This window comes from Canis aureus, chromosome 9 (assembly GCF_053574225.1).
Source record: "Canis aureus isolate CA01 chromosome 9, VMU_Caureus_v.1.0, whole genome shotgun sequence".
Lineage (NCBI taxonomy): Eukaryota > Metazoa > Chordata > Mammalia > Carnivora > Canidae > Canis > Canis aureus.
In genome coordinates, this window is record NC_135619.1 from 12,529,553 (window position 1) to 12,552,635 (window position 23,083).

Consider the following 23,083-nt stretch of genomic DNA (forward strand, 5'->3'; position numbering starts at 1 on the left):
TAGCCAATTCAAAAATAGGCCTTCAAGATGATTGCCTAGTGTCCAGGAAAAAGAAAGAAGTCCTCTCCTTCTTTCCCTTCTATTGCCTTGGTTTCTTCCTTCTCCCAAGAACCAAAATCCAGGAGTTCATCATTAGTACTGCAGTGAAGTCTTAACATGAGTGAGGGATTTTTGTGAGCCAGAGAGAAACTTAACTTCATCTGTTAAACATTATTTTGTACAGGAAAATGAGATCCAAGTTCTATAGAACTCACCCACGTGACTTTCTCTGAAAGCAGAAACCATAAATGTCTCTTTTAAGATCAATAACAAAGTTGATTAAATGAATAGATGAGCAGTTGTGTGGCTGAATGAATAAACAAAAGGAAGGCCTCCCTGACAAGCCAGGCTAAGGCAGCCTCCTAATCAATCTTTCTCCCCTGATGTTGGTTTTCTCCTAAGCACATATCATTATCAGATGTTATAATACATAATATATTATCAGACTTTACAATAAGTATAATAATATTTATTCATTTGTTGATTCAGTGTCTGCCTTCTTCATTTGACTATAAACTCCATGAGGGCATATACCGTTTTTCACACTCCTAAAGTCTTCACCTAGAACAGGGTCTGGCAAATCATGGATGCTCAGTAAATATTTGTTGAATGAGAGAATAACTTAACTGAACAGGAAATGTTTTCACTTTGAGGGTAAACACTAAGCCTTTGAGAGCAATACTCTGGATCCTCTCCTCACTCAGTCTCCACTTCATGTTTCACACCACAAGTACCAGACTACTGTCCAGGCTTGTGATCACTTCTTTTTTAAATAATGCCCTACCAATCACTTTGAAACACTAGAGATCACTTATCATGACACTGGTGTTTGTCCTTGGCACCAGTTCCCCCTGAGAAAACACACACACACACACACACACATATATGTTATTTATAAATAAATATATATATATTTAGAAAATGGCTAGCTTTCAAAGAGTTTCTACCTAATCAAAAGTAGAAAATTCTACCTATATAACGGCTTTCCCTGCTTTTTTTTTACAGTGCCATAAACTTTTTATCCTCTTTCTTTGAAAAGACCTCTGAAGCCAAATCACATAAATGGAACTGTAAGATCTTCCCATTTCCTTTTCTAGAGAAAAAAAATACTGATATTTAGAAAAGTAAGGGGAGAGGACACTACAAGGTACTGGAAATGTGTTGTCTGAAAGCCACTTCCCCTGGAAAACTGTCTGCTTCCAATATTAGAGAGTCTCCCCTATTTGAACAATGGCACAATACTATTTATATCTTTTTTTCTTTTAATTTTTTTTAGTATAGTTGACACACAATATTACATTAGTTTCAGATGTACAACACAGTGGTTCAATTTCTCTATACATTACCCTTTGCTCACTACAGGTATAGCTCCCAACTGTTACCATACAGTATTAACACAATATCACCTAACTATGCAGGGCCTTTTATTCCTGTGACTTACTCATCCCATAACTGAAAGCCTGTATCTCCCACTCCCTTTCCCCAATTTTGCCATCTCCTTTTCCTCCTCCTCTCTGGCAGCCTTCAGTTTGTTCTCTATACTTACAGGTCTGATTCTCCTTGTTTATTCATTTGTTTTGTTTTTTAAAGTCCACATGTGAGTGAAATCAAATGGTAATACTGTTTATTTCTAATAATTTATTATCTTTTTAATTATAAAAAGACCATGACTATTACATCAATGGCAAAAGACAGGTCATATCCATCTTCTTAGACCAGTATATTCATTGTTTATACTAACTTATAAAATAGTGGACCATTTCTCTACTTGGACAGACTCACACATTAAGGGCTTGAAATTTCTCAAAACAAATCAGGCTATTGGGGCATCTGGGTGGCTCAGCTAGTTAAGCGTCTGACTCTTGATCTGGGCTTAGGTCATGATCTCATGTGTAGTAGAATTAAGCCCTCTGTGGGCTCTACACTCAATGGGGTGTCTGCTTGAAGATTCTTTCCCTCTGCCCCTCCCCTGACTCTCGTGCGTGCTGTCTCTCTCTCTCTCAAATAAATAGATAAATAAATCTTTAAAAGCCTGATACTAATGTCTCTTTTATATTCACTCACCCAGCTTCCCTATTAGATAAATGGGTGAAATAAAATAAGCTTAATTTTATAACACTGATCTCATTATAAGAATTCAAAGACAGAGAGAATTTAGTAACTAATTAATACTAATAATCATAAGTTACATGACTCAGGAATAAACATTCAAAGCCAAGAAAGAGACTTGTAATTCTTCATCAGGTGAAAACAATGCTTAGGAAATAACATATTTTTTAAAATAATTAACTCTAACTTAGTTCAAGATACTTCTATAAAACAATATATAATTAATATTTTCATAAAATATTAATATTTTATGAAATAAAATAAAAATTATATATAAATAGTATTATTCTGAATACTAAACTGATCTTTAAACTGAATGTACTAAAGGGTTCTTAAAGGTTTTTTTGAACATTTCTTTTATCATTCATCACTAGTCAAATCAACCATTCATTCCTAGAAACTTCTAGGCAACAAGGGAGGGACAAGAAGTGGTTTCAGAAAATAAACACTTCACTCTGAATATACAGGAATAAATATATCACATTTGCACTCTCCAAAATAAGTACACTTCTTTTGCTGTAAGTACTATTCCTAAAAATAATCATAATTATTAGACAAATACATTGATTTTAGGCATGCCCCACTGTATTGTGTTGAAGGCTGTGGAGGGGCAGAAGGTCTGTTGTAGAAAATATTTCTGACTATTGATGGAAAAATTTTGGAAGAATGAAATCCAATCTAAGTTGCAAAGGCAATGCGTAACTCAGAAGGTGATACAACAAAACTCTTAACATAGGGCAAGCCAAATGGTAACAGCGCTCTTAACAGTAAAGCCTGCAAGGTAGAAGGTCTAATCAGGCTTCTCAGACTTCCTGCAACCAAGTCAAGAAACAGTACATGGAGATTTCATGGTAGCTCCAGTTTATGCTCATTCAGCTTAAATATCATCTAAGTTGTTGTTGCCTAGAGCTGATACATGATGTTAGTTCTACAGCTACAACTCTAGAAATTAAGATTTTATTCTTTTTAAGATTTTATTTATTTATTCATGAGAGACACACAGAGAGAGGCAGAGACACAGGCAGAGGGAGAAGTAGGCTCCATGCAGGGAGCCTAATGCAGGACTCGATCCCACGACTCCAGGATTACACCTTGGGTCGAAGGCAGGCACTCAACCGCTAAGCCACTAAGGGATCCCGGACCTAAAAATTAAGATTTTAGCTATTGCTTACTGATGTCACTTTAAGATTTGCACACATCACAAATGCCTTTTTCATTTCATAGTCATACCTTACATGTTTAATCATTTGCAATTTAGAAAAGTGCTTTTATAAATATTACCACCTATCTTTTAAAGTAAATGTTTAAATTCTCTTTTTAAATAAGGCAACTGAGGCTTAAGTAATTTAAATGACATTCCTAAGGTCAGTCGATAAGAAAAACTTGGGACTCAAATTTAGATCATTTGACTCCAGGGCCAATAGACTTTCCACTACATCAACTTCCCAGATTTTTCCAGATCTTTATCTTACCCACTTATGTTTTAATTCTGTAATCACACAGATTACATTTTCCACATTTACTAAAAAAAAAAAAAAAAAAAAAAAAAGACTGGTATAATTTTCAAGACTAAGATGGAATAGGCCCTACCTTCCATCTTTTACTTTTTAATATTTTATATTAAAAGTTATTTGACAATACATGAAACAAGCCAAATTAAACTCATTTTCCAGTTAGAAAAAAATAACAAAAGTAGTCCAAATAAACTATAACTGACACCTCCTAAACCAAGCAGAACTTTTACTGTGCAATAGCTGTGGGGTAAAAATGCAAGGTTAAAAAGGGAGCTCTCCATTTGATTGATGCCACTTCTTAGGAAGTGAATTGATTTTAGCTTACCTCTAGTAAGAGGTGCCCTGACTTACAAACTATATCCTGACACACCATGTCTAGAAGCTTCTATACCAAATATAACTATATCTTACATCTTCACCAAGCGTTCTCTTCTTTGATAGTTTCATAGAACAAAATCAACTCTGGCTTTGAAAAAGAGCAACATTTTAGTAGTTGGACTGAGCTGCTACTTCTCATTGAGAATCTTACTGAAGAGCCTTAGCAAATGTCCAAGGATTTCCTTTCACTGACCTCTCAAGTGGGAAAAACAATATATTAAGTAAAACTGGCAGAAGAAGAGTCAGTTTTGGAGTCAAAAATCAGAATTTTTTGTAATTCCCATTCTGGACATTTTCATAGGTCTCCTAAGTACCTTTTCAATATCATTCATTTCGTGTTTTAATCAATACAGCAAGTATAAATTCTACTCCTACCTCCTTATAGGAAGACTAAGGTAAAAACAGAACATCAGATACAAAAGTATTTTGGAAACAGTGGAATCAAAAACAAAGTGTTTTCAACCGAGTGCTTCATCCATATAAAGAAAATATACCAAGAAAATATACCGCTCCCCTGGAGCTGAAAGCAAGCCATCTTATTTTTCAACGCCATTGTCTGTTTTTCATCTGGGGAACCACAACAAAAGTTATACTCTGTTGTTCGCAAATGACAACATGTACACCATTTATTTTTCATATTCTTCTGCCTATCTTCCCAATGTTTTTATTTTGTTGTATTTTTAATGCACTGAGCCCATGTGCCATGCTCCATGATGTCTCCTGGGATTACCAGTGAATAAAGAAAAACAGAGAGAGACAAAGTTTCATTAAATAATTACATTTACTATTGCAATAGCTGCCACAAGGGAAAAGGTACCTAGCACTAAGAGAAAGTAGAAGAGACACGCAGGACCTAGTATAAGAGGACAAGGAATGTTCCCATTAGGAAACAATAAACATAAAATTCTTTTCTCCTCAATATTCACTTCCAAGTAAGATGCATGGTTTCTATTCATTAGTGTTCTTGAAATGCTCTTATCTTCCATCTTCCAATCCTAATTTGATGCTATTGAAATAGTTTTTATTTTTTTTAAATCTTCAATTCATGTTTTCCTTTCTCTCCAGATCTATTTTACCTATTTGGATAATATCCATTACCCTGGAGAACAGTGTCTTGAAATGTACACTCTTTCCCCAAGAAAAATCAGTAAAGCATACAGCTTTTCAGAGAATCTAAGTTAATAGAGTATGATCCCAAAGCCACAAAAGAACAACAGCAATTTCAGCTACTTCTAGGAAACAGAGGAGCTATATCAATAGCAAAAATATTTTAAGGTAAACTTAAATGATATACAATTTTACAGTAAAAAATACCCATTTTAAAAATATGAATGTATTTTAAAAATATGAATGTATAGTATCAGTTGTAAAGCAATGAATCCATCTCTAAAGCAAGATAGTAAAGATAATTTATTTTATGAGTTAAAAAGCAGAACTAAATCACATTAATTGGGACATTTGGTCACTACTGGGGAATGACCATATGTGAATTCAACTAATAACATATTAATATTCCTGCCAGGGTAACTTGGTCAGAAGATATCCTTATACATCTACAGACAGAATCAAGGACAATAATATGGAGAGTTTCACATATCTAAATATCTAAACAGTATAAAGCCTGTACTTAAAGGTCTTTAAAGGTACCTGAATAGGAAATCTATTTTAAATATAGACCCTGATCCTCAAAAGAAAGCACATTTTATCTGACCTCCAAGCATATGCAAAGTATGTCTTAGGCAGTCCAAAGCTCCAAGTTACCTATTTCTTCCCATACACTCTTACTACAGGCAGCATGAAGAAAACAAAAAAAGAAGCACAGTTACTTTTTCTCCTAAGAATGCCACTCCTTTGTACCAAAAGCATATTGTCATTTTTGTATTGCAAAAGCTCAGAACAGTATTTAAATGTCCCATACCACACAGACAAAGCAAAGGGAGAGTGTGAGTATGTAGATAAATTGAAGGGTATTTTGGTACCCAAAACAAATCACTCCGTAAATAACTTCAAGAAGAAACAATTTAGGGGTGCCTGGGCAGCTGAGATGGTTAAGCATCAGACTCTTGATTTTGGCTCAGTTCATGAGCTGGAGCTCCATGTCAGGTTCTGCACTCAGCTCAGAGTCTGCTTGTCCCCCACCCTCTTACCCCTTCTTTCCCCCCATCCCCAGCTTGTGCTAGCTTGCACCTCTCTCAAATAAACAAATAAATCTTTTCAGAAAAAAAAAAAAAAAAAAGCAGCAATTTACCTAAAATCCCAAGACCAAGGCGCCTGAGTGGCTCAGTCAGTCAAATGGCTGCCTTTGGCTCAGGTCATGATCCCAGAGTCCTGAGAGAGAGCCCTATTAGGGCTCCCTGTTCAGTGGGACCCTGCTTCTTCTGCCCCTCCCTACACCCACCCACTGATGGTCTCATGCATTCTCTCTCTCTCTCTCTCTCAAATAAATAATCTTTAAAATCCCAAGACCCTGGGATTAGGGTAGAAAGGACAGAGAAATAAAGGAACAAGAGGAATATAGTTAACGGCCCATGTGAATACACAGCACAGACTCACTAGATTTATCCCTCTGAATTCTCAGTTTGCTGGAAGATGCTCTTGAATTGTCCCTAGGTCTGATCTTTGTGCCAATGTTCAAATTATCTTATTAGGTTTTTCCTCAAATAGCTGTATCTTAAATGAACTGAGAAATTATAGTAGTCTCTTCAGATCTTCAACTATTTTCTGTATTTTTCTAGAACATAAGTCATGTACAAGCAACATCTAATTATAAAAATATACACAAAACTTGCTACCATACATTTATGATAATATCTATCAGTCTGGGAGTACTAGTGATCATATGAAATTAATATACAAAATACAAGGGGAGTAGGTGCCAAAAAATTGCATGCTCAATTGCATACTGAAGATAATGTAAGCATAATGGGGGTGGATGACTGTTCTTCTCTTATTCTCTTTTTAATTATCTCTACCCTTCAACACAATGAAACAGGCACTAAATAAACATTTGCTGAATGAGTAAGTTTTCAAAAATCCTACAAATGAGGAAATAAATCAAAATGGCCATCAAAATGTTTTAGTTATCTATGTCTTGCCATTTGCCCTCTCTCTATGTTGTTTCTGGTACTGGCAAGAAATCCCAAATTCCACTCACCTGGCTATTCTCCGTATTACCTATTAAAATAAACCCTCTGCTAATCCTGTATTTTAGTAAGCAAAATTATCCAACAACTTCCATACATCTGAGATACAGTAACATTTGGTAACAATTACAACTTATATAAGACCTTAAAAAGTAATTTTTAACCAATGAACATTACCTTGTGCTCAATACTCTTTAAATGTAATTTAATTTTAAAAAAATCTAGAATGTTGTATCATCTAAAAATTAAAGTGGACAAAAATACTATTATTATTCAACCATGTTGAATGATGATGTCCATTATACACTAGTCATTGGGAAGGTTCACATAAAATAAAGTGATAGAAAATAATGCATGGGAATCCAGAAAGTATATTGCCAGTATTTCCAAACCTCCCCAAGAAAGAAAGAAAGAAAGAAAGAAGAAAGAAAGAAAGAAAGAAAGAAAGAAAGAAAGAAAGAAAGAAAAAAAGACCTACATTGAAAATGGCAACTATGTCATTTAGAGGTCTAGTCTATTTTTCTCCATCAGTTTCCTATTGAAATAATAGGCAACACGAACATTTTATAAACAAAGTAGCCAAATGGTTAATTTCTTAATTAGCTATGTATTAGCACCATATAACTTTGGCAGCTGCTATACATGAGAATTCTGACTTAATTTTCCATCATCAAATGTCACATGTCTTCTCTAACCTACTGTGTTGGGACATGATATTACAAAGATATATGAGGAACTGGTATATGCTGTAGGGGCTTATGTCTATCTAGGAAAATAAGATCTGTGGTAGGTAAGATAAAACACAAGGGCAGCAGAGACATAGAATGATACAACCAATGATACAACCATGACACATACCAATGGGTCTGGAGGCAATTAGAGAAGAGGTAAGAGCAAAGTACTTCCAAGAGTTAAGGCTTACAGGATGGGCAGGATCTAAACAGGCAAAAAGAAAGGCAAACAATAGACCTAAACAGGATTTAGAGAAAAGAAAGTGGAGAGATAGGAGGTTAATGAACAAAATCACTGGCAGATGAAGTTAGAAACAATAATAAAAACTCTAGTGTGGGTCTTGACCTTTGGATTTTATTTTTGTTTTTTAATTGAGGTATAACTGACATATGACAACATTATATTAGTTTCACGTGTACAACATAATGATTCAATATTTGTATACACGGTAAAATGATCACCACAATAAATCTAACTACTATCCATCACCATAAAAAAGTACAAAAAAATTGTTTTTCTTTGAAAAGAAATTTTAGGACTTACTTTCTTGGCAATTTAAGTATTCACAACAATACTATTGACTATAGTCAACATGCTATACTACCCATGACTTATTTAATTAGGAGTTGCAAACCATTTTTATTCAAGACAGTCTTAGAAGTTGTAGCCACAACAATTAAGCAAGGAAAGAAATAAAGGGCTTCCAAAATGGAAAGGAAGAAGAAAAACTGTCACTATTTACAGATGACATGACATTACATATAGAAAACCCTAAAGACTCCACCAAAAAATTATTAAAATAATTTCAGTAAAGTTACAGGGCACAAGATTAATGTACAAAAATTTGTTTCCATCAGAAAAAGAAACTAATAATCCCATTTATAATTGCATCAAAAGAATAAAATACCTAAGAATATATTAAACCAAGGAAGTGAAAGACTTGTACCCTAAAAACTATAAGACAATGATGCAAGAAGTTGAAAAAGACACAAATGAAAAGATATTCTATACTCATGGATTGGAAGAATAATATTGTTAAAATGTTCACACTACTAAAGACACATACTAAAAGATTCCAAATAGCCAAAGCAATTTTGAGAAAGAAACAAAGCGGAAGGTATCATATGGCCTGATTTTGAACTATATTACAAAGCTATAGTAATCAAAACAGTATGGCATAAAAACAGACACACAAATCAACAGAACAGAACAGAAATCCCAGAAATAGCATGCATATATGGCCAATTAATTTGCAACAAAGGAGATAAGAATATACAATTTGGATTTTGTTTTGAGGTTTATATGCCCAATGCCCAGTAAGTCTGACTTACGGTAGGCACTCAACTCTAAGAACCCTCATTTCATGTGCACTTGACGTTTGCCTCTTACACCCACACCTTCACCCCAAAAGCTGTCCTGCTAATTGACACACATTTAAAATCTTACCAGTCAATCTTCTCATAGTGTTTAATCTTGCTGGCTCTCTCAAAACTTCCCTATTTTACTTTCTCTTCAACCTAATAGAAACTTTACTCTCAAGGTCTATAAACCCCCTCCTGGTAGCATTCTTAAGTGAAGGCAGCAGAAAATAAAGAGAGCAAATAAATATAAACTTAGAACTTTGAAGGTGTTAGAAGATAAACAGAATAAAACAAAAGACAGTTATGGGGAGGCCTATTTACATAGCATGGTCATAGGAAAACTACTCTCTGAGGACTGACATTTAAGGTAAGACATGAAGGAAGAAAAGGAGCCAACTTTGGCAAGAAGGGGATAAGGTGTTCCAGTCAGAGGAAACAGCATGTACAAAGGCTTGTAGGTGAGAAAGATCTTGGCCTCATCTAGGTACAGAGGATAGCCAGTGTGGTCAGTGGTCAGTGGACGGAATAGAAGGAAAGGTCAGACAGGTGGCAGGAGCCATATCACACAAGGCTTTGTGAACTGTGATGAGGAGTTTGAAATTTAGGTCAATTGTAACTGGACTTCACTGAAATGTTTTAAGCAGGAAGGTAATATGGTCAAATCTGTGTTATACTAGATGAATGTGACTGTGGTACACAGAGTGGCACTAGCGGGAAGCTAGGGGCAGAATAGGTGTGGGGCTATATAAAGGAAGTTTCTGACACTCTGTCTAGTACAGCACCTGGCACATGATAAATGCCCCAAAAATAAATGACAGAAGTAGTGAATGAGTGAGCCAACAACCTTTGAAGCTGGAAGTGGCAGTCACAAATCAGTCTCAGAATGATAGTCTGGCAAACATGTTTTAGACTATAGAGAATCTATGTCAGAATCTATGTCAGAAGAACATCAGTCACAGATGCTGAATATCTGGACTACTCAAAAACATTTCTACAGTTGACTATGCCTTCCGAAATTTAGAGGCAAGCTTTATAGACTTTCCATATTCCAAAATAGCATAGCAGAGCAGGAATTTTATTTATATGCAAAAAGGATTAAACCACTCTATGTAAGCTGTTCCTGGAGTTTAATAAGAGTCTTTGTTTGTTTATCTTGTGTCTGGCCAAGTGTGTGCTTGTGGGTGTGTGTGTGTGTGTGTGTGTGTAATATATGTGTTTTGAGATGCCGAAGACTGATGGTCAATCAAGAGAAACCCACACTGAAATTGTTAAGAGCTGGGAAGTGAGCCAGTTTGCAATCACTATAGGAACTGCTTGAGCTGAGTTCCTTGTTGCCACTCTGGTAATGAGCATTCCTCAAAGGATGCCACTTTGCATAGTTTAGCCCTCTCTGATGCAAAATATGTCACTTCTGAAATCAGGCTGAATTGTTTTAAAAAGGAGTGTCAATAAAATTAAGCTCAACCCATTCACTGATTACAAGAACAATAAAAATAAATGGTGGCCCTTATGCTGTAAAAAAGTCTACCAGAAATATATGGAAATACACTTTGTGAGATTTAGCTCTGAATCTGATCTTCACTGCATTTTTTTTCATCTGCTTTTCATGGATCATCTAAGAGGGGAAAGAGGGGCAAAAAATTCATCAATTCATAGTAGGAATTTTTTCCACAGAAGTAATGGAGAAAGATGTTTTCATGGAGCAAAGTGGAACTTTTCAAAAATATGTATTATTATAAAAAGCCAAATGGAGGGGATCCCTGGGTGGCTCAGCAGTTTAGTGCCTGCCTTTGGCCCAGGGTGTGATCCTGGAGTCCCGGGATCGAATCCCACGTCGGGCTCCCGGCATGGAGCCTGCTTCTCCCTCTTCCTGTGTCTCTGCCTCTCTCTCTCTCTCTCTCTCTCTCTCTCTCTCTCTCTCTGTGTCTATCATAAATAAATAAATCTTTAAAAAAAAAGCCAAATGGGACAGATTATTTAAATAAATTCACATTCTCTTGCTTTGGAAATATCTTCACAGAACAATGGAACTCTAGGCATAGTAATATCAATTTATTACTTTTAGTTCCTATGGAAACATGCATTCAACTTACAGAGGCCAACCAACATGGACACAAGTACAAAGCAAATACACTTAAGGAGAAATCATATAATTTATATCCCTATAAAAATGAGCTCTGTGATATCAGAAATAATTGCCAAGAAGGGCCCACCAGTCACTATGAAATGTTCTTGGAAGCTACTAGTCACTAGTACCATTAGGAAAACAAAAGCAAAAACATAATTCTACAAAAGAGTAGGCCAAACTCAAAGAAAGATAAAAAGAAAGACTGATTTACATATGAATACTGCCTTGTTCAATAAACTCAATATTTAAAAATGAATCTCCTAAATAAGGTCATATAAATGAGAGTGCATACAGTACTTGTTTACAAAGCTGTTAGTCATGCAGAACCTGTGACCTCAAGAGAGATAGATAATTAAGTAAAAATATAAATATGTTTAAATCAATCAGTAAATATTTGTTGGGACTCTATGCTAAGCACTATGCTAAGGTCTGTAAGGGAAAAATGAATCTTACTTCATTTGACAAGAATTTATTGTGCATTTCTGTTGTGCCATGTACTAAGACAATCATTAGGGAATATAAAATAGATAAGACACCACTTTAGTAAAACGGAAACTGTTCGTAATAAAATTTATGGGCAAGGCATGCTACTGGAATGGCATTATAAGATGAAAAAGGGGCCAAATGAGCAGTACAGACATGTGTGCTAACAGTTTTCAGAAAAAAAGAGATCATGTAGGCTTAGTTGATAAGAGAGGTTTTCACAAAGGAGATGAGAATTGACTTGAATTTGAATAATGGATGAAGGGATGTGAAACAGTGAATGTAAGTGACAAAGGTGATAGAACAGGAACTCATAAGCCTGATCTGGGCACTGAAAAAACCTAAGGAGGGGAGAGACAATGGGGAGGTAGGCTGGGGCCAGAAAGAGAAATGCCCCTTACTGGATAAGGCGTTTTACTTTGGAGTGATGCAAACTCTATGGAAGTAGAGACAGGTGGTGGATATACGACACTGTGACTGTTACAAGAATCTCACCTCAATAAATTATTTTAATGTCCATGATGATGACAATGATTATTACTATTGTTAATTGCAAAATATTGGAAATATCTAAACATCTAACCATGTATAGACTGGATGTTGGAAATCCATATGATAACACTGGAAAGCCCACTGGACTAAAAAAATACTCTCCTATAATATTATAGGAGAGTATTTAACAACATAGAAATAGGTTCATAGTGTATTGTGTAACAAGGCAAGTCCCAAAACAGTTTACCATATCATATCTATAATTAAGAGTGGAATGATACAGTCTGGGTGTTAGAATCATGAATGATTTAAATTTTCCTTTTCCCTATTTTTCATTGCAAATATCTAAAAAAATATTTCTAAGATAATTTTTATTAGAAACGTGTTTTCATGTAAAGTACAGAATTTTATCAGCATAGACTCATTGAAGATACAGCATTTAACAAGATGATCCATAATCTTTTTCTAGATAGAGCCAGGCATAAAGCAGAAGAATTGCATACATCATGGGACTTTTAAGCAGCAACTTATAACATTTGCTGGAATTAAAGTGAGCTTCAGGTGACTAGCTTATTTTTCCATAGCACATGTAAATTTTTAATGATTTTCTTTCTTTTTTTTTAATCTTATGATTAAAATTTATTCTATACTCTGCCTGAGAGTGACAACAAAAGACTAGCCTGTTTCTACAAAACGCCTGTCTAGTAACACTGACTTCCACGTAGTCCATGGTCTTTCTCCTTTTCTTTTAGCTTCCAATACTTGTTTTTCTTTGAAGATACTGCCACAGAGAGAGCTCTTCCTCTCAAAATATGAAATTCACCATCGTTGCTCACTCCCTCCTTTCCTCATTCTCAATGAGTCCCCTGAATATGGTTAACTTACGTCACTACAGTCATCAACTTCAGGTTATTTTCATTTCTTCTCCTTAGTATTACCAAGGTGGGGTAAAAATAAAGGCAATCAGGTGAAACTCTTACCCTTAGTTCAGATTTCCTCCATATTTCATGAAATCCATCAAACAAATGCCCAGATTATATTTCACAGTAAGATGAGCAAAAGCACACCTCTTCAAGCTGTTTCCCCTTTCCTTGTGCATTCATGGATGCCAAAATCAGAACCTACAGTTCGGGAGCTGCACACAGTTGCATCTTGTTTTGAGTTTTTGTTTGCAAACTGTCAGTAAGATCAGAATAAATTGCATGATATGCAGTCCAATATGTATATTCTTGAGCACATCTCAATGTATCCACCAAAAAATATTCATAGCTGCAGGTGTACAAAAAAAAAGGCAGAATTATGGCTTGATTTGCCTTGATAAGCATGGCAATTTTCTGTACACTTTTCATAAAGTGCTAATCAATTTCAGCTCAAAATAGATTGAAACACCCAACAGATTGCTGCCATAGTCCACAAATGTTTGTCATTCGTAGGCTGTGGCAATAATGTGAATTCTGAGGAACAAAACCGCAACTGAACTATACCTTGTAAAAATCCCTTCCATTTGCCTTAATAACCCCTGGAGTAATGCTAAGAATTATTTTGAAATCACATTAAGTCTGAGTTTTCCATTTCTTTCTTGTTACATCTAAGTATTGCTTGTCACATAGTAATATCTGTTGTAAGTATGGTTATAGATATATTATATTTAGAACTCAGTGTAATGATGATATTTAAGAATCAGATATCACTTCCATATTGTTTAATATTCTTCTAAAATATAATTACAGACATCACATTCAATTTGGAACTGAATCATCACAGACTTCTGCAATAAATTACTCTTTCTCTGTATCTTTATCTGTTAAATATAGAATAATTTTTTGAAAATGTTTTGTCAATATTCTAGTCCTTCCATTGAGGTTATTTCACAAACACTTAGAGGTGTTAATATTCATATTAATGCACCTTTCTGAGAAGCAGTGCTCCTGCCATATGAATCATTCATCTGCCTGGGATGTTTTGCCAAACACAAGTGCCAAAACTTTGCTGAGCACTATTATACTCCTACAAGGGAGCCTCTGCTCAAAACTGAGCATATACTTTCCCTTTCGTTAAGTGTGAGAAGCAAATGGTAATGACATTTAGATCTGGGTATGATATGCTCTCCATGTAAAGTAGGAAATTAAATGAGAATAGATAACATTTCAAATTTTCACACCTTCCTCTTTAAAACTACAAAAGCGATAGTTAAATTTGGGGAGTGGTGATAAAAGCTACATAGTTTGGCCTTAGAAAAATGAGTACTTGAAAGTTGTGACTTAAAGCAACTTCTGTGATCACAATCTGCCAAAAAATTTATCACCAAAATTAGTGGCAATAGTGTCACAGACCCATTCTCTGTGGTCAGAAAGCCTGAGTTCTTGGGTTGACTTGACCATTACACATGTGACCTTGAACAACTCACTATGTCTGTTTCCCCACCTATAAAAAGGGGATTATGAGTAACTCATGATAAGTGAAATAATGCATGCAAAATTCTGAAGATTAAATGAGGTAATACATACCAGGTTCTTAGCAAAGTAGGTTCCAGTCAATTCTTAATACGCATTAGCTGTTCTTATCAGCAACAGCATCACCATCATCATCATCTGAAAGACCTGTTCTAGATGCATAGTTTGAGCATGATGATAAGTGCTCTTATCTGCTGTACATCAACTGTCTGCCAAAGTGCTTGTTTCTAAGTCTGGGTCCTCATGAGTCACACATATTAACCTACTTTCTAAAAGAGATGATAACATGTTTGGAAATCCGGTCAGTTCCACATGAAATGGTAAACCTCTTGGCCCAAATTACCATCTACTAATCTTGTTAAAATAAGGGTGAAAAGGGTACATAAAAAATGTGAAACACACTTAGAAAGTGTTCCTGACTCTCCTATACAAATGGAAAGCTATCATCTTTTCCTTATTCCTTCTAGGATAGATCTAGTATAACAGTCGCTGTAATTATTGATAAGCCATTCCCATAATGTCACTCTTTTCACTCATTAGTGTCGTCTCTGGAATTTAGCTAGACAGTCACCTGCATGGAGTCCTGAGATTTTTGAGAGCCACTGAGCCAAGTTTATGCATTCTGGCCTTGAAAAATTGAATTTGATGATGTTTCCCAAGAGGAAACTCATTTATTTACCCAATGAAAAAAACAAAACACACCATTCAAGAAAAACTTGCTAATGTACTTAAAATGTAACCACAAAAATACATTTCAAATCTTCTTAAATAATTACTAGAGTCAAAAGGAAAACAGCTAACTGCTCTGACTCAAAAGCCATTTAAAATCTCCACACCGGGATCCCTGGGTGGCACAGCAGTTTAGCGCCTGCCTTTGGCCCAGGGCGCGATCCTGGAGACCCAGGATCGAATCCCACGTCGGGCTCCCTGCATGGAGCCTGCTTCTCCCTCTGCCTATGTCTCTGCCTCTCTCTCTCTCTCTGTGTGACTATCATAAATAAATAAAATTAAAAAAAAAATCTCCACACCAAATATCTTTTTCTTTCTTCCCCTTTAAAATAGTTCCGTTTGGTTGTTGCTATGGAGCAAATCCATGCACTAAAACAGTCAAAACAGAAACATATTCAAGTGAATTCAGGTTATTAAAAAATATATATGTATTTTAGAAGTTGTTTTTCTGAGATCACACAGAGTGCTTTGCCAATTTCCCCTTGACACTCTATTAGATTTTATGTATTTGTGGTTTTCTACAAAATGCCAAAACATCAGCACAACTTCATGTGATAAATTATCACCTCGTTCACTTTTCCAAAGACAATTTAAATACAAGTTAGAGATGAAGGTTGCAAACATTGCTATACAACTAAACTTGATGTTGTTTTTACTCCTTTTCTCCTACAATTAGAGGCACTTCCTCAAGGGCAAGCTTTTGGAACTTTAGCTAGATATACTTAATAATTAAACCTTATTGTATATTTTACAGAGAGCAAGACATGATCAGTTATGTATAAAAATGCTTTGTATGTAATAAACATTCAACATGAGGTTGTGAATTCATTTGAGTAAATACTCTTCACATACAAAGGATGTTTTAAATTTTTGTTTTAAAAAGTGCCTGACCATATCATACAAGATGGCTGTTAGCCATTTTTTTATCAGCAATTTATACAAGAAGGGGGGCACCCATCCCAGAAATGGGCAAGAAAAACCACTGGATAGAGAAAGAAAATGGAGATTATGTTCATATTCAATAATTTCATATTTCTTATCTTTATAAAATATGTTTTTATTTTATAATGTATAAGTTGTATTACTATAGCAATAATAAATGCAAATAATACATTTATTAATACAGATCACATATATAGGAATATGTGATCTAATTTATTTTCACCAGTGGTATGGATGTTCAAAAGAGTTTGAAGACTACACAAAATGGAAAACTCTTCATTCACAGGTCAAATTCATGCAGTAACTTTATGTGATTAAGAGCTACTCTCTAACAATTTTATCAAATGTATCTGCCATAGCATGTTTTCATTGCTTGGTAGTCTATATAGTAAAAGCTGCATGTATCTTGAATAAACAGGTTGTTTTATAATCTGAAATATTTCAGCTTCCAGTTTTAGCTCATATTTTAGTTCTAGTTTCAGTTTTAGTTTAGTTTCATTTTGGTTTTAGTTCAATAAGAGGAAAACTAAAGACCAATGATGAAGATGTGTACATTGTCTTTATAGCTGTACAGATTTACCCTCAGAGATACAATGCACCTATCTTAGGCAAACTTCTGAACTTGCTTAAGCCTCAGTTTTACACCACATATGGTGAAAATAATACCTCATGGACAGATAAAACTGGCAGCTGGAGTAGGGGGCGGGGGAGTCCAGAAAAGCCTAGATAGGAGGAAATATTATCATTATTAAAGTCCAAGAATTGTACATAAAACAGAAACCAAGTGTTTGCAATAATGTGGAGAAAAAACCTTGATACACTGCTGGTGGGAGACATAAAATGTTGCAGCGTCTCTGTGACAAAGTTTGGTGGTTCCTCAAAAGGTCAACCTAGAATCACCACACGACCCAGTAATTCCAGTCCTAGGTATACATCCAAAAGAATGGGAAAGAGGTATTCAAAGAGATACTGGTACACCCATGTTCTCAGCAGTATTATTCACAGGGTCTGCAGATGAATCTGTAAAAAACTTATGGTATATACATATCCTGGTATATTATTCAACCATAAAAAGGAATAAAGCTCAGATACATGCCACAACACAGAGGAGCCTTTAAAACATCGTGTAAAGTGAAACCAATCAGTCACAAAAGGACAAATATTGGATGATTCCACTTATATAAAACATCTAAAATATGCAAGTTCAGGGAGACAGAAAGATTAGGAGTTATCAAGGGTTAGAGGGAAGAAGGAATGGAGAGTTATTGTCTAATGGGTAGAGAGTTGCTGTTTGAGGTGGTGAAAAAGGGGACTAGACAGTGGTATTGACTGCACAACACCATGAATATACTTGATGCCACCAAATTGTATACTTAAAATGAATAAAGTGGTAAATTTATATTCTATATCACAATTTTTAATAAAAATTAAAAATTTTATTTAAACTTTTAATGAATAGAAATTTTTAATAAATAAAAATAAAATTATATTCTTTCATCCTCTCTAGTATAATTCTTTATACTCTACTCTCCTCCTCTTTACAGTAAAAATTCTTGAAACAGTTGTCTTGACTCCTAGCCTCTACTTCCTAGTAACTCAGTAACCACACTTCAACCTGCCCTGGGCTCCACAGCACTCCTGAAATGCCCTCCACCAACCACACCACACAGCACCTTGCTGCCAAATCCTTCCCTCATAGCCAAATGACTACCACCTGATTCCAAAAACAGCCTGATCCCTTGGTTTCTTGGAAGGACACTCTAGGTTTTCCTCTTCATTTCTGACCCACCCCTGCTCAGTTTTGCTGTTTGGTGTTTTGGGTTTTTTTGTTTGTTTGGGGTTTTTTGTTGTTGGTGGTTTGCCTAGGTTTGGTTGTGAGTTGTTTACCCTCCGTTAATGCTTCCATTCTTCTTATTTTGGACCTCTTTGGTCTCATTCCATGTACCCTCACTAGGCTTCTCCATCCCTTCCCAAGGTTTTAGTGAAGAGGGTTGTGTTTTCCCGAACACTCTCCTTCCTCTTCTGTCTTACCTTGGTGAACTCATCCACCTTTCGCCAATAGTCCAAGCAATAATGCCATCCTATTCCCTAACCACAAACACACATACACGCACAATATTCTTAAGTCTTCAGTCTAGCTTTAAAAAAAAAAGTTCCAAATCAATACACCTTTAATTGCATCTCTAAAATATCACAAATAAGTCTAAAAAATCATCCGACATCTTGCTGTTTCTATAGCTGGGCAACTTAGATCTTATTCATCAGCCTGCTTAACCATTCCTTTTTCAGAAACATAGATACCATCCAAAAAATTTCTGATATCCTTGTTTTTGCTGTGGCTTGCTGAATCAAAACAGCTGAGTTGATATAAGGTCAATGTCATTTCCTTCAAGAATTAACTTTCTGGGCTTGAGATACTGAACAAGCAACACCTGGCCTCATCTGAGCCCTGCAGATGTATTTTTCATCCAAGAAATTTCTGATTTCAACAAGAGAATCATTATCCTGAATAACAACGTTGATGGGGAAGTGAGCATACATGTCCTCATCTTGTAAGGGAAGCCCAGTGTAATGCCCCTGATCATGTTCTGTACATCACTACAGAAAGTGAAAACTGTAGCCAGTTCTCTCCTAGTTCCCCAGCATTTTTCAACTCAGAGCCTCTTCTTTTTTCCTTCCAAGGAGACTGAGCTCTACACTGTTGTGATTGAAGTCCCCTTGCAGGGTTCCTATGGAGTTCTTAACAGTAATGGTGCATTCCTTCAGAGTGATGCCAACATTTTCTGGAATGTCAACAGTCTGATTCCTGAGAATGGTTTTCATTCTCACAGTAAATGTGGCACAGAGCAAGTCTATCCATTTTTTTAATCGCTCTGGAACTCACTCACTCCTTTCTATACCCACAACCAATGTCAGTTATTGTATCCCGAAAAGACTGCTACCTTATTAAGTGATGGTCCTGCTTCTCATTCCATTTCATTCTCTTCTCTCAGTGAATCCAGAATCAAATTTCTGAAGCACACATCTCTCTGTACTATTCTCCTCTATAAAAATCTTGCACGGTTCTTCACTGCCAGAATCATGCTACAAGGTGGCATATATCTTCATAATGTAGCTTCACCTTATCTATGACATGTCTTCTCTGCCCCTACCCCAAACTCAATGTTCCAAGCACAGTAAACTACTCTCAGTTACTAAGCCATGTTTTCTGAGCCATACAGGCACACCACCAAACCCGGACTTAGGACAGTGAAAGAGAAACCATACACTCCAGGACAACAGACATAAAAGACTATCCCAACAAAACTGGAGAAGAAGCTCTCTCCACCTATAGGCCTCTGCATTTATTGTTCTCTCCTCCAACTGTTCCGCCTAATTAACTTATATCTTCTGTGAAACAAAGCTACTGGTTCTTCCACAAACTGTTCCTTCAAGTCCCTTAAACAGAAACCCCAAACTCCTAAAACCCCACATTTTTCCATCATACTCTTAATTTATCCCTTTCATAATCTTGCTAGTACTTTACTGCAATTTTCTGTTTGTTACTCTTCTCCCACTCCACTCCAATTGACTTTAGATTCTTTGAGGACAAGGCTTAATTTATTCATCATTATGTATTTGAACCCAGCTCAGGCTCTAAGACAATAGTATGCCATCAATAAATATCCAGAATAAATCAATGTTTCTGGATTATGAATTAATAATCACTAAAAAGCAAAGGAGCTGTTAAATACATATTTGAACATGGTGGTTTCAACACTTTAGTTTTTAGTCTACAAATAATAATTTATAATGCCCAATGTTTTCCACCAATAATAAATAAAATGGGCAATTTGTGGACAAATGACTTGCCTTTGAGCCTTAACTAGATTTCTTTATACATCTGTATTCGATCAGTCATCATGTTAAAGGTCCAAGACCAATTCTAGGTATCTGTTCTGAAGAAATAATTATGGCTAAAAATAAATAAGCTCCAGTTTAGAAATTATACTTTCTCTCCAGTTTCTCTCTTTTTATGGTGGTAAATAACACATAATATAAAATTTACTATCTTAACCATTTTTAGCTGTATAGTTTAGAAAGGATAAGTATATTCATTATTATGCAACCAACCTCCAGAACTTTTTTATCTCGTAAAACTGACACTCTCTACCCATTAAACAACTCCTCATTTCTCCTTCTCCTTAGCTCCTGGCACCCACCATTCTGTTTCAATGAATTTGACAACTCTAGATACCTCATGTTAGTATACATTTGTCATTTTGTGACTGGTTTATTTAAACTTATCAGTCCTCATGGTTCATCCACATTGTAGCATGTGTCAGAATTTCCTTCCTTTTCAAGGCTGAATAATATTTCATTTTATGTAAATACCATGTCTTAGTTATCCATCTATCCACAGATAGGACACTTGCATTGCCCACATCCCTTAGCCACTGTGAATAATAATATTCTGAACACAGTCACCCATTTCTTTTCGTAACAGAAAATAAATAAATGAGATTATAAGCAGTAAAAATAAAGAAGTAAAAGTTTACAAAAAAAGTATTTTTTCCATGTGTATATTTACTGCTTTTTTCTATAGATATTATTTTTAGATGAAATTTTCTTTGTGACTCACACTTTCACTAACAGACATATGTTTAACACAATCCAAACATCATGTCTGTTCTAAAAATGAATATTCATTCACTTTAATGACAAAGTAGCTCTTTTTAGCTACATTTAGAAGGAACTTACTTTGGGAAAAAAACTTGTCTTCTGATTTCTGGGTATATTTGATTGACATATCATAAAATACTTTATTTCATGCATGAATATGTAAATGACTTACCAGCCCTTTGGGGCTACATCTGAGATTTGCCACCTAAATTTGCACAGTCCAGAGACCCCAAGACTGGGAACAAACATAAGCAAAAATGAATAAATTGAGAGCACAATTCACAATTAAGAAACTTCTGCAATCTGTCTTTACTCACTGCTCTCAGATGCATCATTGTCAGTATCTGACCCCGTTAGGTGGCTGATAAGAGGACTGTGAAGGCCAGCAGATTTTATTTTTAACCTCTCCATATGGCTGACCTTCTAGTTTCAATGTGAGCATCATCTGCAGAGATGATCATCAAATGGCAACTCCTACCCTAAAATGTTTTGGGTAATTTTGTCAACTCAAAAATGATGCTCAGTTAAAGAACAATATGTACAGTATGATCTTCTTTTTACTTGAAAGTTTGTACATAAATACATTTTAAAAGATCTTGCAGGGGTACAGACAAAAATGTCACATGTAATTGACTGATATTAGGACTAAAAGAATTTTTTTCAAAATGTACGCAATGTTCTGCTTGTACAATGAATAAAAGTTCAAAAGTAACTTTTGCTACTATAACTTTCAGTAAGCTAACTTCTTTTTTAATGTGAAACATGTATGACAAATAATATTTCAAATGTGTAAAACATGAAACATGGAAAGGAAGTAGACTTTCTAAAAACATATACATCAATGTATTAATAGCTCAAGTCTAATGTTAGCAAGATGAGTGATAACACGTTATTACATATTTCAAAATTAAAAGAGGCACAAATTATTTTACCTGCCATTTTATAGTCCAAAATGTTATATTCTCATGAATCTTAAAGATAAAGACACCGAAGGTGATTCTCCATAAATGACCATCCTGCATATAAGAATAACATAGTATTATTTATCCATCTATTTTCTCGACAATATTCAATAGGTGCTATAATGTTCCAGAGACAGATTCAAAGATATATCTAACAACACAAAAAAGAAAGCAGTCTCAGCACCTCGAGGACTTCAGTCAGGTGATAAGGATAGATGCTAGCTTATCACCAGATCATGTGAGAGGTTCGCTCAGAGTAGAAGAGAAAGAGAGTGGAGGTGCAGAAGGAATCAAGCACAGAATTCTTCCCTGAAACATCAAAAAGAGGCACTCCACAAAGAAGATGGGTACGTTAAGCCTTGAGGAGTAAAACTTGACCTGAGGTAGAGTCCAGGTTTGCACAGGTGAAGTGACAAGTCTCTACGCAGTGGGAACAGGCAGGGCAAAAGCAGAGAGATCAGCGAAAACTGCATAAAATATGTTTCTTTGTCGGCTCTAGTCCTCAGTCTCGAGAAAACAAAATGTACAGTTGTATTTATCCCTGAGATGAACTTTCAGTGGACACTATTATTCAACAAGGCATGATAGTGTAATTCTTTTAACATTTACTATTTCCTGCTCCTCCAGAGGACTCCTTATATTTGGGACTAAGCTGACGCTTCATGTTCCTTTATAAATTCCCATGCACTCAGAATTTAAGAACACCATATACCAATATGGCACAAAAGGGTGCCTTTTGGTATTTATCAAAGGCAGCCTGGAGAAATGATTATGACTAAAAAAATGCCCCATTTCCTGACAAAACCTGAATAAGAACAGCATTCACAGCAGGGTTAAGGGGGAATGCCCCCTTCCTAAGGACTTTAATTTAAATCAAAATATACTTTTTTTCTGATACAATGATTGGAACAAGTTTATAGAATACCTAAGCTATGAGAAAATACTCTGCTGTCCAT

The 23,083-nt window shown here is 35.5% G+C and overlaps 1 protein-coding gene and 1 long non-coding RNA gene across 6 annotated transcripts in view; both read right to left on the minus strand.

The window, feature by feature from the left end:
• Positions 1 to 23,083, minus strand: part of PRKD1 (protein kinase D1) — a 323,586-nt gene that overhangs the window by 255,089 nt on the left and 45,414 nt on the right. The window lies entirely within an intron of this gene.
• On the minus strand, positions 12,588 to 21,403 carry LOC144320037 (uncharacterized). Its single transcript, XR_013385629.1, has 4 exons — positions 21,338 to 21,403; positions 17,170 to 17,225; positions 14,887 to 15,101; positions 12,588 to 13,648 (listed from the first exon to the last, which is right to left on the minus strand). It is a non-coding gene; the product is annotated as an uncharacterized LOC144320037 (long non-coding RNA).